Below are 17,988 nucleotides of genomic sequence, written 5' to 3'. Positions count from 1 at the left end.
GTAGGAAATGAAGCCTATATTAAGTTCATTTAGTGATGAATATCATCCTTTGAATATCATCATTTAATGATGAATGTCATCCTTTGAGAATATCATCCTTTGAGGTTTAGAGGACTATGTTCACTTATATTCTAAGAAGGACCACTATGAATATTCTTATATTTAAATTTAGATATAGAGCTAGGAGACCATACCTCAGTGTTTGAGCACTTGCCTAGCATGTGCAGTACTTTGGGTTCAATTCCTAGCATGAGAGTGTGCGCGCACATGCAGACACACACACACATTCATAAAATTCAAATATATATATGGCATGTCTCTATATCTATATCTATAGCAGCATCCCTAATCCTCCTCCCTTGATGCCACCTGGAGTCTCCAGATGTAGCCTCGAGCAGTTTCCTTGGGAAGGCATGGGGAAAAAAGAAAAAGACTTTTAAAATGATCTTGGTGTAGTGATCTTTCAGATAAATCTTTAACAGTGTTTGTGTATTTGTGAGAGACAGAGAGAGAGAGACATAGTTTAGTCACTTTACTCTGACAGATTGCCTTCCCCTCCTCTCTTCTAATTTTTCTCATTTTTAATTTTTAAAAATTTATTAATTGCAATACCGGGGATTGAACTCAGGACCTTGTGCTTGCCAGGCAGGCACAGAGCCACTGAGCTACATCCCCACCCCTTACATTTTATTTTTTTGAGTCAGAAGTTTTCTATATAGGCCAGGCTGACCTCAATCTCGTGATCATTAAAGGCACTGCATAGTATCAGAGGGATAGCAGAGTAGATTGGGGCTATCTCAGGCAGAGCAGAAAGTATGACACACAGAAGTCTGTTTTCAGACAGAGATTTCAAGATTGGCAATTAAACGTTTAGAGTGCTGCTAAGAAGTCAAGTGAGATAAGAATGAGAGGGGTCCTGTTGTTCAGTGTTCATTAGGGTCACTGGTGAGAATGAAGATGTAGGGCAGTCAGAGGGGTGAGAGGGTGGCAGCCAAATGGAGTGTGTTGATGAGAGATATGAGGTAAGGAAGGAGAAAAGTAGAAATAGAAACTATGAAAACATTAAAAAAATTGTATTCATATATCTAAATTGTACAACATGATATGTAGTGAATTGATTACTGTAGCCAAGCAAATTAACATATCTTTCTCATATAGTTACCTTTTCCCCTTTTTATGGAAAGAACATCTGAAATATATTTTATTTGCCTTCTTGTATTCAATAGAATATTAACTATAGTTCTCATCCTGTGCATTAGATGTTTGACCTTTTTCTTATGAACACCTTGAGGGTGGAAGACAGTGAGTGAATAAATGAATGGAGATATGTAGATGCAAGATAAGTGAAACTGTATAAGAGACCCTGTCAAGTTTCAAGGCTGGAAAAATTACTGAGTTCTCTAATTTTTCGTTAAAACTGTACTACGTGAAACACATTCTGTTCAGAAAAAGGGTTTGTGAAAACGTTACATGATCATTCCTGGAAAGGTTTTGTAAGACTCGTAAATTCCTCCTTTTACATGTTTGCCAGAGGTAAGGAGTGCCTGGTGCTGACAAACACGATAAGCAGAGGAATAGGGCAGTCAGTTTAGCATTCTCCACAAGTAAATAGTTGCAGTGGTACTGTTCCTAAGAGGCCCTCTGGGAGACTTGTAAGTTTTTATGATTTGTAAAACTTTTAAAATAATTTAATATTTCCTGATCAGCTGCTTTTAAAAATGTCTAGTATTTCCTTTTAAGTATTATTCTTAAACATTTTAAAGTGTCTGTTGATTCCATTTTTCATGGTTCACAGTTTCTAGAAAAGCTAAAGAACTTATGGTTTTGTGAATTGATATTATGTAATTCATTTTTCTTGACACACTAAATATATATATGTAATTATGTATGTATGCTTGTCCTTGTTCTTACTTGAAACACCAAATTTTAAGACATAGTAAAGTTCCTTTCAAATTATGGTGAAAATTTCAATAAACAATATGGTAAATTACACTTATCTAGAGCTTTAATTTTTCAAAGTTAATCACAGCTTTTTTAAAATACAAGAGCACTATAAAGCAGACTTTGGATATTTTCTCCATTTAACATTAGTAAACAACTAAACGGAGATTTGGAGGTGTTAAATTACTTGATGAAGAAATGCAAATTACAATTAAACCTTTTGATCTTTAGATGGGAAATCCTTCCTCTCTAGTTCCTGTCGAGGGCCTCTCTGTATTAACAACACTCTGAGAGTGAGTAAAAACTGCATCTAGTTACATTTACTTGAATTAAATTTTAAGAACAACTTAACACATGATTGTTACAGCAGACCTTGAATGGAATATTAACTCTGCCGGCATGAACTTTGAGTAGTGGTGTTATTCGTGGACATTCTGACAAGGTTGTTACGTGATCATGTAAAACTTTGGTGATCTGACTGAAGAGTATAACCTGGCTCAGCTCTTTGCTTGTAGTACTGAACTTTTCTACTCATATGTGCTAAAAGTTTTTTTTCTCTGTTTGGAGGTGTTGGGGCTTGATCCACAGGGCCTTAGGCATTTGGGCAAATGCTGTACCTCTGAGCTACAACCCCAGTCCCATATGTCCTAAAATTTAATTATTTTATTAAAGACCATACTAACTCTATCTCTTAAATAGATGCTGGTATTATTTATATTAGATGAATGTGAAAATGAGTTATTTTTGTTTATGATAAGGTTTTAATAAAGGATGTCTGTGGACAGTCAAAATTCTCCCTCTAATTGAAACTCCGAATGGGTTATGTTGAAAGTTTGTTGACTTAAAAGATTAAGATGAAGAAAAAAGTGATCTATCATTGTCTTGTGGTTTTTATGTGTTCTATATCTTCTAAAATAGCTGATTATTAAAGAAGTTTAGCAATGATAAGATTATAAAACTTTATAGAATGAAGAGTAATATTTGTACTTTAAATATTCAAATTGTAAATTTACTTAATGTCTTAAATTTACTTAATGTCTTAAATCAAGAAAAAACTTAGTAAATAGAATCAGGCTAGTGTTTTCTCAAACCAACAGTTGTGTTTCTAAATGTCTCCCAGAAATCTGATTCAAACAATTGAAATTTAAATTTCCGATAGAAATACATGAGATTTATGTCTTTAAATTTTTGATCACAAAAAATCTTATCACCTTTAAGGTTCATATAAATTAAAACAGCAGAAAATATAATATATTTTATTTTTAAAAAGCATTAAGTTACTATGTATCACTGGTTAATTTTTGCAAGCACACATCCGAAAGATTAACAACTAAACAAATCCATTTATTCATGAAGGCCAAAAGGTCAGATGATTGAAGCTATAAATAGGTGGACTTAATGATGTCATTAATAAGAAAGAGAAAAATGTACCTCTGGAATGCCTTGTTTACTCCCACTAAGCATATGTTCTTTAACAAGCAAATTGCTGAACCATGTGGAATAACAAAAAAACTAAGGTGAGTAATGGAATTGTTTAACACAAACTCATTATATATTTGGTATTAAGTGTGTAATTATATTCAGTTTTCATGTTTGGAATAATTACACGTTAATCTTCAGAATTAAATTTTGGTGACTTTTAATAGAATTTTGGAGTTATGTAGCAACAACATTAACATTAAATGTGAGGGATAGGTGCTTTCCTTTTTGAGCTTGTCAAAAATGGATCTATCTAGTCTATAAACCATATGTATGGAGATGTACAATTTGAAATTCATCCTTCCTAAATTTGTTTCAGCACTATCCCTGGAACTGACTCATTTTTGTTTTTTTAACTTCAGCTTGTTATCAAATATGTCATAGAGCTCCCAATCATAAGGATATGAACCTATTTGTTGCAATAACTTGCTTTTGTTTTTTGTGGTACAGTGATTCCACCCAGGGTCTCATCTGTACTATTCAAGCACTCTGCCACTGAGCTATATCCTCAGTCCTGGAAACTTCTTTGTCTATTTTTACAAAGTCATAAATGCTTTCAGACCCTTAACATATTCAAAATTTCTAATTTTTAAGCAATGCCTTACTAGATCACTTAATAGTTTTATTTTAGTTATTAAGCATATCCATATCATACTAAAGAAAAACTTTCAAATTATTTGTAGGATGATAGGTTTAAAAACTGTGTATATGAAATAAAATTCAAAGAAAAGAATAAGCATTTAATTTTGTAAAAAGGAAAATGAAACAGGTAAATTCTTGGTAGATGCGCTAAGACTTCTCCTCATTGACCCAAAGGCAAACAACCTTCTACCATGGAAACCTCAGTGTGGCCTTATGGAGCCAAGTAATTGAGTTTCATGACTTCAACACCCATATAAGGGCCTCGTGAATGGGGTGGAATCTGAAAGGCTAGATTTCAGAGTCCATTTTTAAGTCAAATACATCTCTTCAATAATTCAGTTTTTTCCCCAGGATATTTGAAATCAAGTGAAGACTTCAAATATGAGCAACAGAAACTGGTACAAAATTACATGTCCCATTACTTTTACTAATGGAAGCATTATTCTTCCGCATGTGCAATACTGACTCTGATATAGCTGTGACCTAAAGTTAAACAAGAACTCCCACTGGGTCTCATTACGTAGCCCCGGCTAGCCTTGAACTCATGATTATCCTACCTCAGTCTCCCAAGTGCTGGGATTATAGGCATACATTACCACATCCCTCTCAACAAAATTTTTACCAAGACTTTGTTTGACCTCTATTAACAAACACTACCACGTGGAATATTGCAGATATATACTATTGTTTCTAGATCCACCCATTTCCTCAGGGAGAATTTGAGTAAATTAGACTCCTGTGTATTTATTATTTGCTTTTCTTGTTTCTAGAGAGCAGGATTTTCAATGAGCATTTACAATATTTGTAATTAGGTGTTCTTCTATAGAACTGAAAGATATGGTAGTTGGAAGGGCCAGGGGTAGTAGTTTAGGCAGTTTAAACCAAACATATTAAAACAATTTGAATGGCCAAGGGAACAGGAAATGGGCCTTTGGAACAAACTATCCTGAACTTGAAATCTACATCTACAGTTTTCTAACTGTGACTGAGGATAAGGTAACTTCCTCCTTTGGAATAAGGGAACTTCCCTTCTTGTCCATTTAGGCATGCCAACTCAGGAGGTTATTGTAATGAGGTTAATACAGACATAGTCACCTGCCCATCATAGCTTTATGTTTTAGTGAGTGCTTCACTAGTACTCATTGAACAACTGAACTAAAGTCACATAAATGCCAGGGGAGAACAAGGTAACTTTGGGTTTTTTTTATTGTTTTAGATTCTTTTATTTATTTATTTATATGTTTGGTACCGGGGATCGAACTAGGGTCCTTGTGCTTGCACAGCAGGCAGCGAAACCACTGAGCTAAATCCCCAGCCATTTTAGATTCTTTTAGATTTAGGTTGTAGATTTTTTTAGATTGTTCAGGATATACAAAGAGTGATCAAAAAATATGAATGTTTAAATTAAAATTATTACAGTAAAAACATTGCCATTTATCCACTTCAACAGCCTTCCCCTGGATTTGAGCACACTTATCCCATCATTCTTACTACTTTCTGAAGCAGTTCAAAAAGTTGTGTTTCATAAGTGTCTTTGTGAGGTATGATCAAAAATATGGTAAATGCTGCCACTGAGCACCATACAACAGAAAGCAAGGCTTGTAAAAATATTACAGTGTCCTCTTATTCACCTTATTTACTGTATTTGACACCATTTACCTTTGGCTCTTCCTCAAAGTCAAAATGACTGTAAAAAGTAAATATTTTGAATCAATTCTGGTCTGGAAATTGAGGCAACCATCATAGTGCAATTTAAGATATTCATTAAAGAGGACTTCGGGAACTGCTTCAAAAAGTGGCAAGAAAAATGGGATGTGTGTTTGAAGTAAGGGGAGTATTTTGAGAGCAGTTAATGGCAGTGTGTCGTTTAGTGGAATACATTTTTTAAAATCTAAATACATACTGTATTTTTCAATGACATTGCATATCATTAAACCAAACTAGTCTCAGGGAGCTTCCATTCACTAATCAGAATTCACTAATCTGAGTCACTGTTCAAAGTTGTGAATATTTATAATCAACCATTTGCATGTCATCCTTACTTTTATGAAGTGTGTACAGTGTGTGCACACACTTCTTTGCTTAGCATGCCATCATGTGCTTGTAGTAAAGAAATACCTAATTATAAGTAAGGAAATAGGAAAGCCAATACTTTCTTAGAGCTCTTTAGATAGTATTCTTTGCTAACACATAATGGTTGATATTTAATTTCATTGTGCTTTTTCAGTTCTGATAATACGAATAAGATTTTTTTGTTCCTTTGTATTAAATTATCTACCATGGAATAGACAATACTTAAGAAAGCAATTATAGAAATGGGAGATTTGGGGATCATTTCTTCCCCTGATAAAATGGATTATTTCTGTATAAGAATAAGAATGATGGTTTCTGGAGAGCTGTACTTATGCATGGATATCTTAAGACTATTTAAATTATTATGTTACTGAGATCATTATCAGTATTAATTCTGTCACATGTGACCTGATCCACAGTGTTCTCATTTGTTGGTACCTTCCTTAGAAATTGTGTAATAAATTAAGAGATGGCTGATAGGTTGGTCTGTTGGTTTTATGATTTTTGTTTTTAATTATTTGGCCTTCAAATATTTGGTCAAATTTAGAAAATCAAATTTTGAGTCACTCTGCTTTGAAGATTTGTCAACATTGCTACCCATTAGAGAAATGCAAATTAAAACAACATTGAGATTCCTTCTCACCTCAGAAAAAAATGGCCATCATCAAAAAATCAAATAATAACAAATGCCGATGAGGCTGTGTGGGAAAAAGGAATGGTTGTTGATGGGAATGTAAACTACTATATCTACTATGGAAATCAGTATAGAAGTTCCTCAAAAAACTAAAACTAGAAATTCCATTTGACCCAGCTATTCTTCTATCTTCCCAAAAGAGTTAAAAATATAGTATTATAGAGATACATGCATACCCATGTTCATAACAGTACAATTTGTAATAGTTAAATCTTGGAAGCAGCCTGTATGTCCATCAACAGATGAATGGATAAAGAAAATGTGATATTTACACACTGGAATCCTTTGTAGGAAAATGGATTCACCTTGAAACCATAAAGTTAAGTGAAATAAATCAGACACAGGAGCTTAAATATCACAGATTTCTTTTATATGTTAAACCCAAAATATAAAGAGCAAACTAAAAGATAATAGAAAGTATAGAGATAGATCTTTCTCTAATGGTAAGAGGATCAAGGGATGGAAGGAGAGGGAGTTAGGGGTTGAAAGGGTATAATAAAGGAAATAAGATGTTATGTACATGTACCAACTCGACGCAAAGAATATAAATGTTATGTAATAAAAAAGTGACAAAATTTGTCAATGTATCGATTAAATTCTCCAATAGAAATGCTGTAGATATTCTTAAACTTGTTAACTAACTTAATCAAATAAAACTCCTTCCCTTGTTGAAACATACTATGCAGATGGCTTCTCTTGTCCCAGTGAACTCCCAAAGGCAGTTGAGTAATTTCTCGCTGGCCTGTGGGATTTTATCAAAACTTTATTTTACCATTTTTTAACCTGTTAAGGTTTATCTTTACAATTATATATTTTAACAGTGTACTGTGATATACCAAATATTGTCAACATTGAGTTTGAAAGCAAGAAGAAATATATTTCTATAAATTAAATGCTTCAGAAAGAATATTAAATAGCAATTTGGAGTGAGCTGCTACAAATGTGCTATTGAATTAAATGTGAATGGGATAACTATAGGAATAAAGAACATTTTTAAGAAGCATCGAACTTGTACTGAAATTGCAAAGGGTATGTGCAAAGATTTGCATTTAACTGTTTGTAGCAACATTATACACAACAGCCCAAAGCGAAAATAAACCAAATGTCTATCATTTGGTGACTGATTCAATGAAATGTAGTAGATCCATACAGTTGCATGTTACCAGGTAATAAAAAGTAACAGATATACACTGCAATATGGATGAGCTGTGCTTAGTGCAAGAACCAAGACATGAAAGAACACATACTATATGATTTCATTTATATGAAATGTCAAAAAGCAAATATATAGAAAGTACATGAGTAGGATAGGTGGGTTGGGGTTAGAACAAATACATTCAAAACAAAAAAAGAAAACCACCTACCTCAGCTTATATAAAGCAGTTATGAGAAATACTAGACTGGAATAAACTTTTACATTTTCTAGTCCAGTCCCTCATCTTATAGATGAAAAGGAAAAAGGGACCTTCATTTGGGATCTGTTTAATTCAGGTGTGCAGTGTTCACCTCACCATAACTTTAATTTGGTGAAGCGTAATGACGTTGAACACTTTTTGTGTCCCTGTCTGCTATTTGCATCATTCTCATTGATAAGTGTTCAAACCCTTTTCCTATTTTGTAATTGGAATATTGGCTTTCTTATTGCTTAAAGTGTATACCATATGTTCTAAGGTGAATCTTTGTTGAATATGTGACTTGTAAGTATCTTCTCCCCATCGATGACTTACTTATCTTTTCATCCTCTTAACAGTGTCTTTCAGACACAAAATTTAAAAATTTTTGATGAAGTTAATTTATCAAGAAACATAATACACCCCCCCACACACACAGTATTTTAGACGACATTGGGTGCATACAGGGTGATATGGCCACAGACAATATATACAGTATTTCAATCTTTGGTGAACTGTGCGTTTGCTGCCATGCCTAAGAACTCCTGTCTGTTGGTCCAAGGAATTTTTTTATCTTTGTTTTCATCTAAGTAACTTATAAATTTATGTTTTACATCAGACCAACTTTGGGTTGTACAAAGTGCTACTTTAGATTTTAATATTTCTTTTTTTAAAGTAAAGTTAGTTTATTTTACTCATTGCTCTTCTAGTCTGAATTGTATGTGAATGCTGATTCCTAAAAAATGTTTGGAAGAAACATTGATTTAAATCAGAACATCATGCCTTCCACTCCATCCTCCAAGAACTTCTTATAAAGTGTCATAAATTTGACTACACATTTGTTCAAGTGATAAATGTCTTTATGACCCAGCTGTAGGTGGGTTCCTAATAAGCTGCCATCTGAGCCATTTCCCATTTCACCTGTCCATCACAATTAGAGAAAAGTTCTGAGAGTAGACCATTATTACCTTGGGAGGAGTACAATGAGTTAAAATCTCATGGAGCCTTCCACAAACTTCAAGGAGCCTTTGTGACTGACAGTAGCATTCACTATCTTTCTGTCAGGGGATTTCCTGATCTGCAGTAAAAGGATAGTGTTGCCTTCTGCAGGCTTCACACATAAGTAAAGCTTTTCTGAGATTTCTACAGGGCTTTTCTGGAAGTGTATGAACCAGCTTGAAAGGAAGATTTAGCCCTTCCTTCTTGCACACAATTGATAACACATGACAGATACTTTTAGTGCTGCAGGCAGGCATATGAACTGCAGATATCAGAGACCCCTGAGGTGGGCTCAGATCTCCTGCTCGCTCACTACAAGGCAAGGTTAAAAGAAAAACTCAAAGACAGTATTAAAGAGACAGAGAAATGGGGATCCAGGGTGACAAGTGCTCATGTGAGCAAGACTGAACTAGCAAAGGCCCTGAATACCTAGAGCTGTCAATATTTATTGGTGACATCATAGTTAGAGGCAAAGGGGCTATGTGGAGTTGCTATGGACACGTTGCTGATGCAGGCAAGGCTTATAAAGGAAAAGACAAACGTTATTGAATTAGGAACACAGCAGACAAAATACAGGTTGTGGTTAATAATTAACCTTGTCTTTTTAGTTTTTTTACTCTGAGAATGGAATTTGGGTGCAAATCACTCTGACCTCCACAAGTAGGCTTCGGCTGGTCTTGTTTCTCAAAACACGCCAATTGTGGGGTTAATGCTTTAGAGCCTGCACTGCTTATAGCCTGCTCTGGGCATAATCAATGGGGTGTCAGTCCCCCACATGCAGGCACCATGGCTGTTTCTGGGACACTTTAGATTTTAATATTTCTGAACTGAGACACCATGTCCAAGTATTTCTTCTAGCTAGTGTTTGTCAAAAATGTGTAGCTAGGGAAATAATTTTGGAAAATTCATTTCAAGGTTTTTTTCTCATTATGTTGTGATTTTTGTGCTTCAGTATGGTTTCTCCCAACATGCCACACCCCAACACAGATTTAACATTTGTAAAGACTGATGACTCAATGATGTTTAATATTTACCAGAGTTCACATTTGATTATTGAAGTTGTGACTTGAAAGCAATATTTGCTTTCATTCTTTGTTTGGCTAATATACCAGTGTGCTTGCTCAACTGACAGTGTATTCCACTATTTAATAGGAATGTTTTAATTATCATAGTTCTCATGTTTAATAATATAGTTAGTTCTTGGCATGCCTTTGAAATTTCAATTTAGAATATTTTTAAACTGCCCAGTGCCCGGGAGGAGGCTCCCCCACCACCATTCCATGCTCCTAGGGCAGAGAAGGTAAGTCAGTCCCAGCACCTGGGAGGAGGCTCCCCCGACGCCATTCCACACTCCTAGGGCAGAGAAGGTGAGCCGCGCGGTGCCAGAAGCACACTCCCACAGCGTGGAAATGAGAAGACACATAAACAAGCCTCAAAAACAGACTTCCAGATTACCTACAGCAACCCCAAAGGGAAACAAGATAGAACAATCTGATAATCAACCACCTGGACTCCCTGAACTGGCAACAAAAGAGGATCTGGGAAAAATGAAATCAGAAATAATTTCTGAGGTAACAGCAAAGATTGTGCTCATAGTGCAAGACATGATTAATAAATCTAGAGAGGACACAGATAAAAAAATACAGGCCCTGAGAAACATGATGGAATCCCAACATAGGAAGCAAATGGAATCCATAAAACAGATGCAGATTTCCAGGAGATTAAAAACTCCATCGAAAGTCTATGCAGCAGAATGAACCAATGTGAGGACAGAATTTCAGATACAGAAGATAAAATTTCAATTAGTGACCAGGAAAAGAAAAATTGCTTTAAAATTGTAAGGGAACACGAGAAATCAATCCAGCAGCTGCTAGACAATGCGAAGAAGAATAACATAAGACTGATTGGAGTCATTGAAGAAAGAGGAGAGAGTGCAGATGACATAAAAAAACTGTTCACAGAAGTGATGGCAGGAAACTTCCCAAGCAGGGGAAAAGAACTTGACGTACAGATAAGTGAGGCATATAGGACTCCAGCTAGCCTTGATCAAAAAAAAAAATCGACACATAGGCATATAATAGTTAGGGTTCCAGAAACCCAACAGAAGAACAAAATTCTACAAGCAGTGAGAGAAAAGAAACAAATCACATATAAAGGAAAGCCCATCACAATCACAGCAGACTTCTCAGTGCAAACCCTCAAAGCAAGAAGAGCATGCAGTGACGTATTTCAATCTCTAAAGGAAAACAGCCTCCAACCCAGACTGATGTACCCTGCAAAACTATCTTTCAAAATTGAGGGAGAAATAAGATACTTTCATGATAAAGAGCACCACAGGAACTTCATGAGTACCAAACCAGCACTCCAAAAATTTTTAGACAAAACTCCTAGGAAAAGACAACGAGGATCACAACCGCAGGAAGCCTAGCAGAATGAATCCATTGGGCGTGACAAACGCAAAGGGGGAAAATCCAATAAAAAGAAAAAGTCATGACAAGGCTTTTAAAACTTTTAACTTCATCTCCCTAATGAGTGTATAATTCAATCTTGTTATTGTACTGATTAGTATTTTTCTGATTCTAGAGTTGCACACCTTTCCTTGTGCTGTACTGGCTATTTATCATCTTCTTGTGTCTACTTTTTAATTGGGTTGCCTATTAATGAGCTGTAAGAGTTCTTTATATATTCTGGTCATAGGTTATATGCATTGTAAATACTTTTCATTTTAATGATGTCATTTAAAGTTCTAAATTTTGACAGAATCTCATTTATCAATTTTTTTCTTTAATACATCATGTTTTTTGTATCCTAGGTAGTTCTTGCCTCCCCTAAATTCATAAACATTTTCCCTTATAATTTCTTCTTAAAGTTTTATCCTTTTAGGCTTTCATATTTAGGTTCATAGATCCTTTCAAGTTATTTTTATGTATGGAAATAAAGGATTGAGGTTAATATTTTATATATGGATGCCAGGTGTTCTAGTACCGTTTGCTGAAAACACTACCTTTTCCTTGGCTTTTGAATTGAGTTTATATTCTATAAAATGTTAATGTTAAATAATCTTTCAAAACTCAGTGGACCATATATGTGTGGTTCTATTTCTAGATTCTCTGTTTTATTCCAATGATCTATATCTTTCCTTACACCAACACTGCCTTGATTACTATAGCTTTAAAAGAAGTCTTAAAATTAGGTACTAAACATCTTCCAATACTGTTTTATTTTCTTTTTCTTTTTACTTTTCTAGGTCCTTTGTACTCCTACTTAACTTTTAAATTTCAATATCCAATTCTTCATTTATAGCAAGTATACATAAATCTGAATTTTTTATCTCCCTTGTGTTTTCTAATCCTGCTAAATTCAAATACAAGTTCTAAGGGCTCCTAGAGATTTCTTAATGTTTTCTCTGTAGATGATTATTTCATCTACATATAAAGATTTTGTTTCTACCTTGCCAATCCTATCCTAGTTGTGTCATTTTATTGCCAGACTATTTTGGTTTAGGCCTAGGTTTCAAAGTTTAATGGACAGATGAAGAGTAAGCATATCTGCCCTTGTTCCCCACCTTAAGGAGAAAGCATTGTATCTTCTCCATTCATATAAGGCGTTTTTGCTGGAAGTATGGAGTACATGTCTTTAATTTGTTGAGAAGGTTCTGTTCTACTTCTAGTCTCCTGATGGCTTTTACCATGAACAGCTGTGGACTTTAATCCAATATTTTTTCTCCAACTAGTGACAGGATCATATGACTTTTTCCTTTCCTCTGTTAAAATGATGACTTTTGGGGGTGGATCTTCCAATGCTGAACCAACACTGCCATCCCTACAATAAAACCACTTTCTACATCCTGCCAGATCTCACTTCTAATAGTTTGTTTTGTTAAACAAATTTCTATCTATGTTCATACTTTTTTCTTCTATTATCTTTATCCAGTTTTAGGATTAGCACAATGTTGAGTTCCTGAAATGAGGGGAGAAGTGTTCCTTCTTTTTTCTGCTTTAAATAAATGTATATGAGCCTGTTGTTGTCATATAGGTAGGTTTTCAAGCTAGGAATATACTTTCTTTAATAGGTGCTATTCCCATTTTATATTTCCTCCAGAGTCAGTTTCATTAATTTGTCTTCCAAGGTACTTCTTAGAAGTTGTCAAATTTATTTCAAAACAGATTTTTGAAATATGCTTTCTGTATCCTTTTAAATTTTGTAAAATCTGTGGTAATGTCTCCTAGGTCTTGATATTTTAATTTTAGAAGTGTATAATTGATATTGTGTAATAGGAAGAAAAGGTCTAAAGGAGCAGGGGAAGTGGGAGGGGTGAGGGAAAGGAAAGAAGGGGAAAAAATATGAGAAAAGGAAAAAAAAATGGAAACAAAATCTTTGCAAATAGTGAAGGATGGAGGGAGTGAAGGGAGGGCAGGGGAAGGGGAAAAAAAATAAGAACCAAGATACTCATGTAATGGTACAAGATCCCAATGATGTATGTAAATGTATTTTATACCTAAAATGTACCAGTAAACTTAATGGGGGGGGGAAGAATATTTTTAAACTTTTTCTGGAGTAAAATTGTCTTTCTTTTGTTATATTGCATCAGAGAATGTAATAAATAATCCATGGATAAGTTTTTGTCTCCAGTTGGTAGCTTTTTCTTGTATTTTTATGAATAGGTATTTAACCTCTTGAAAAAGTAGAGACAGGGCCGGGGATTTAGCTCAGCGGTTCCGCCACCTGCCTTGCAAGCTCAAGGTCCAGAGTTTGATCCATAGTACCCCACCAAAAAGCAAAAAAGTAGAGACAAAAATTATATTGTAAATTGATATGGCTATGGCTCTGTGTCAAAGAAGAAAAGGTTAAAATTTTCCATAGTTATCTCTCCCTATATTAGTGTTAATATAAAAAATTTGAATTGTAGCATCACCCTTTATGACTTTTTAAGACAATTTGTATCACACCACATTGACTCTTCCCTATACATTGGGGAAACTTTCAGTAGATGGAGTCCAGTTGATGCTGTTGTTCGTTTATGGGGCAGAAAGCTGTGCACAGAGTGAATTGAGAGACGGTGAGCATTAGGATATGATTTCAGGATTTCAATTTATTGAGAGAAATTATTTGTTAATTTCTGTAATCATTTGTAAATTATTTTGGCTTGCTACTCAATAAAGAATATTATTTGTTGGAGAATTACACACAAAATACTTGTCACAGTTCCTGTAACTAGATAAACATTCAGTTAATGTTGACTTTCTTACAGGGTTCATTTAGGTTATCTTTGCCACTGTTTGGTTTTATTTTCTTTTTAAGTTCCTAGAACAGGAGGAGCCTGTAGTATTTCTTTAATATACATGGTGCTTTTAACATAGTTTTGAGCACACACTCGGTGCCCAGTAAATATTGACTCTTGAAAATCATTGTATATATTATTTTCAGATCTGTTATTTTGAACCTGCTCATTGGTTTATGTTAATTGTATATCCACGGCAACCCCCAGAGTTCTGGGGATTGAACCCAGGGCCTTGTACATGCTAAGCTCTTGCTCTACCCCTGAACTACAATCCCAACCAGTTTGTTTTTTTCTTGGTATGTTATTTTTACTGGTGACTTTGCTCATCTTTCTTCTTCTTGTATTTAACTTTCTTAAGTTTGCATAAAATAAACATTACCTACAAGATATATAGAAAAACAAGGGGCAAATAAAATTTCAGTGACATTTATGGAACAGAAAACTTTAATTTTTAATTTATATATGTATGTGTTTCTATCCTATATCTTGGTCTGTGTGGTAGTTCTAAGTGAGGGAGGGAAGTCGAAGAGGTAGGGAGAGAAAGGGTGTGTATATATGTATCAAACTATTATATTTGTGGGTTTTGGTATAGAAATACTGCTTAATAAAAAATATGAAGGAAAACTATGTGATATTTAAGCTTATGTGTCTGGTTTATGTCACTTAATATGGTCTCAATGTGCATCTATTTTCCAACAAATAACTCAAATTTATCTTTCTTTATGACAGAGTAGTACCCCATTGTATATAAATACCACATTTTCTTTATCAATTCATCTTTTTTAAAAATTAATTTTATTGGTACAATTTAACATCAAAGAGAATTTGTGCCTGTACACGGTATATCTTGATTCCTCTTTTTCTCCCAGTCCCCTCTCCTCCCTTCACCCCCCCCCTTATTTACAAAAGCTTTGTTTCCATATTTTTCCTTGTTTTCTCAGTTTTCCTTTTCTTCCCCTCCCTCCTCACAATTTCCCTTTCCTTTTGAAGAGCTTCTTCTTTCGTATTATCTGTTATACATTTTGGTCCTTATTTACCCTTTCAGTTTCTCACACCAGAGAGAGAATGCAATATTTACACATGTCTGATTTTATTTGTTTGTTTTGTTTTTTTCGTACTGGGGATCTTTGATCCATTTTTTTTTTTTTTTAGATCTTTGATCCATTTTGATTTGAGTTTAGTGCATGGTGAGAGATATGGGTCTAGTTTTAATCTTTGGCATGTAGAAAGCCAGTTTTTCCAGCACCACTTATTAAAGTGAAAACAGTGAACATGTTTTGTCCCTTAGTGAAAGATAAGATGGGTGAGAATGTTTGGAGTTGTTTCTGCCTCTTCTAGTCTGTTTCATTAATCCTCAGGTCTGTTTTTTGTTTTTGTTTTTTTTGCTACCACCATGCTGTTTTTATCACAATAAATCTGAAGTATAATTTCAAGTCAGGGATTGTGATGCCACCTGCCTTGCCTTTGTTGCCCAGAATTGCCTTTGCTATGAGTTTTGGGAATGTTTTCTTTTGTTTTGTGAGGTATGCTAATGGTAATTTGATTGGGATTGCATTAAATCTGTATAACAATTTTGGGAGTATGACCATTTTCACTATGTTAGTTCTTCCTACCTAAAGCATAGCATATCTTTCCATCTTCTGATATCATCTTCAATCTCCTTTTTCAGAGAACTTTAATTTTCTATGTATAGGTCCTTTATTTCCTTTGTTAGATTGATTCCTAAGTGTTTCATTTTTGGGGGTGCTATTGTGAAAGGTGTTATTTCCCTAATTTCTTTCCCAGTGAGTTTATTATTTGTGTATAGGAATGCTATTGAATTTTGAGTGTTGACCTTTGTATCTAGCTATGCTACTGAATTTGGTTATTATATCTAGAAGTCTTTTGGTGGAGTTTTTGGGGTGTTCTGTGTAGAGAATCATGTCATCTGAAAATAATGATAATTTAACTTCTTCCTTTCCCATCTTGATTCCTTTTATTTCTTTTTCTTCTCTAATTGCTCTGGCTAAGGTTTCCAGAACTATGTTGAATAGGAATGGTGATAGTGAACATTCTTGTCCTGTTCCTGATTTTAGTATGAAAACTTTCAATTTTTGACTGTTTAGTATTATTAGTTGGTTTGTCATAGATGGCTTTTATCAGATTGAGGTAAAGACCATCTATTCCAATTTTCTGAAGGGTTTTTTTTTTTTATCATGAATGGGTATTGGACTTCAACAAATGCTTTTTCTGCATCTATTGAGATGATCGTGTGATTTTTGTCCTTGGCTGTATTGATATAGTGTATTACATTTATTGATTTCCATATGTTGAACCATCCTTGCATCCCTGGGATGAATCCTATTTGGTCATGGTGTAGTATCTTATTCAGGATTTTTGCATCTATGTTCATTAGGGAGATTGACCTGTAGTTTTTGTTTTTGGTTAGATCCTTTTCTGGTTTTGGTATGAGGGTAATACTTGCTTCCAGGAAAGATTTTGGGAGTATTGCTTCCTTTTCTGTTTCGTTAAAGAGTTTGAAGAGAATTGGCAGTAGATCTTCTCTAAATTTCTTATAGAATTCAGCAGTGACTATCAGGACTTGGGCTTTTCTTTGTTGGTAAGTTTTTAATTACATTTTCACTTTCATTAATACTGGGTTGTTTAGAATTTTTACGTTTTCTTGTTTCAGCTTTGGTAATTCATATGTATCTAGGAATCTGTCCATTTCTTCTCTCTTTTCCATTTTAGTAGTAGCATACAGGTTCTCAAAGTAGGTATTGGTCATCTGGATTTCCACAGGATCTGTTGTGATTTCATCCTTTTCATTCCTAATTTCATGAATTTGAGTTTTTTCTTTCTTTTTTTGGATAAGGTTGGCTAAGGGTTTATCAATTTTATTTAATTTTTTGAAGAACCAACTTTTTGATTCGTTGATTCTTTGTATTGTTTTCTTAGTTTCAGTTGCATTAATTTCTGCTCTGATCTTTATAATCTCCTCTCCCATGCGAGCTTTGAGGTTGACTTGTTTTTTTTTTTCTAGAAGTTTGAGGTTTAACATTAGTTGTGTATGTGAACTCACTCTGTTTTCCTGATATAAGAGTTCACTGCTATAATTTTCCCTCTTAGGACTGCTTACATTGTGTCCCATAAGTTGCAGATGTTGTATTGGCATTGTCATTTAATTGTAAGTAATGTTTAATTTCTTCTTTAATTTCTCCTGTGACCCATTAGTTGTTTGGGAGGGTGTTATTTATTTTCCATGTGTTTATGAAGTGTTTTTGGTTTTTGTTGGGTTTTTTTTTTTGGTACTGGGGATTGAACTCAGGACCTTGCGCTTGCAAGGCAGGTGCGGTGCCACTGAGCTAAATCCCTGGCCCTGTTTGTGGTTTCTTTTGTCATTGATTCCCATTTTCATTGCACTATGGTCAGATAATATGCATCAGATAATTTCAGTTTCTTTGCATTTGCTTAACTATGTTCTGTGGGCTAGTATCTGGTCTGTTTTG

General features: G+C 34.5%; 1 protein-coding gene and 1 pseudogene across 14 annotated transcripts in view; one reads left to right on the top strand and one right to left on the bottom strand.

Annotated features, from left to right (window-relative positions):
• Cobll1 (cordon-bleu WH2 repeat protein like 1) overlaps positions 1–17,988 on the top strand; it is a 151,427-nt gene that overhangs the window by 63,978 nt on the left and 69,461 nt on the right. The window lies entirely within an intron of this gene.
• LOC147829942 (replication factor C subunit 3 pseudogene) lies at positions 8,990–9,680 on the bottom strand (annotated as a pseudogene).

The sequence above is a fragment of the Heterocephalus glaber genome, unplaced genomic scaffold, assembly GCF_053883595.1.
Source record: "Heterocephalus glaber isolate CG9 unplaced genomic scaffold, H.glaber_assembly_v1.0 deba00000347, whole genome shotgun sequence".
Taxonomy (NCBI): Eukaryota; Metazoa; Chordata; class Mammalia; order Rodentia; family Bathyergidae; genus Heterocephalus; species Heterocephalus glaber.
Note: the sequence above shows the minus strand (reverse complement) of the source record. Positions and strands in the feature narration are given on the sequence as shown.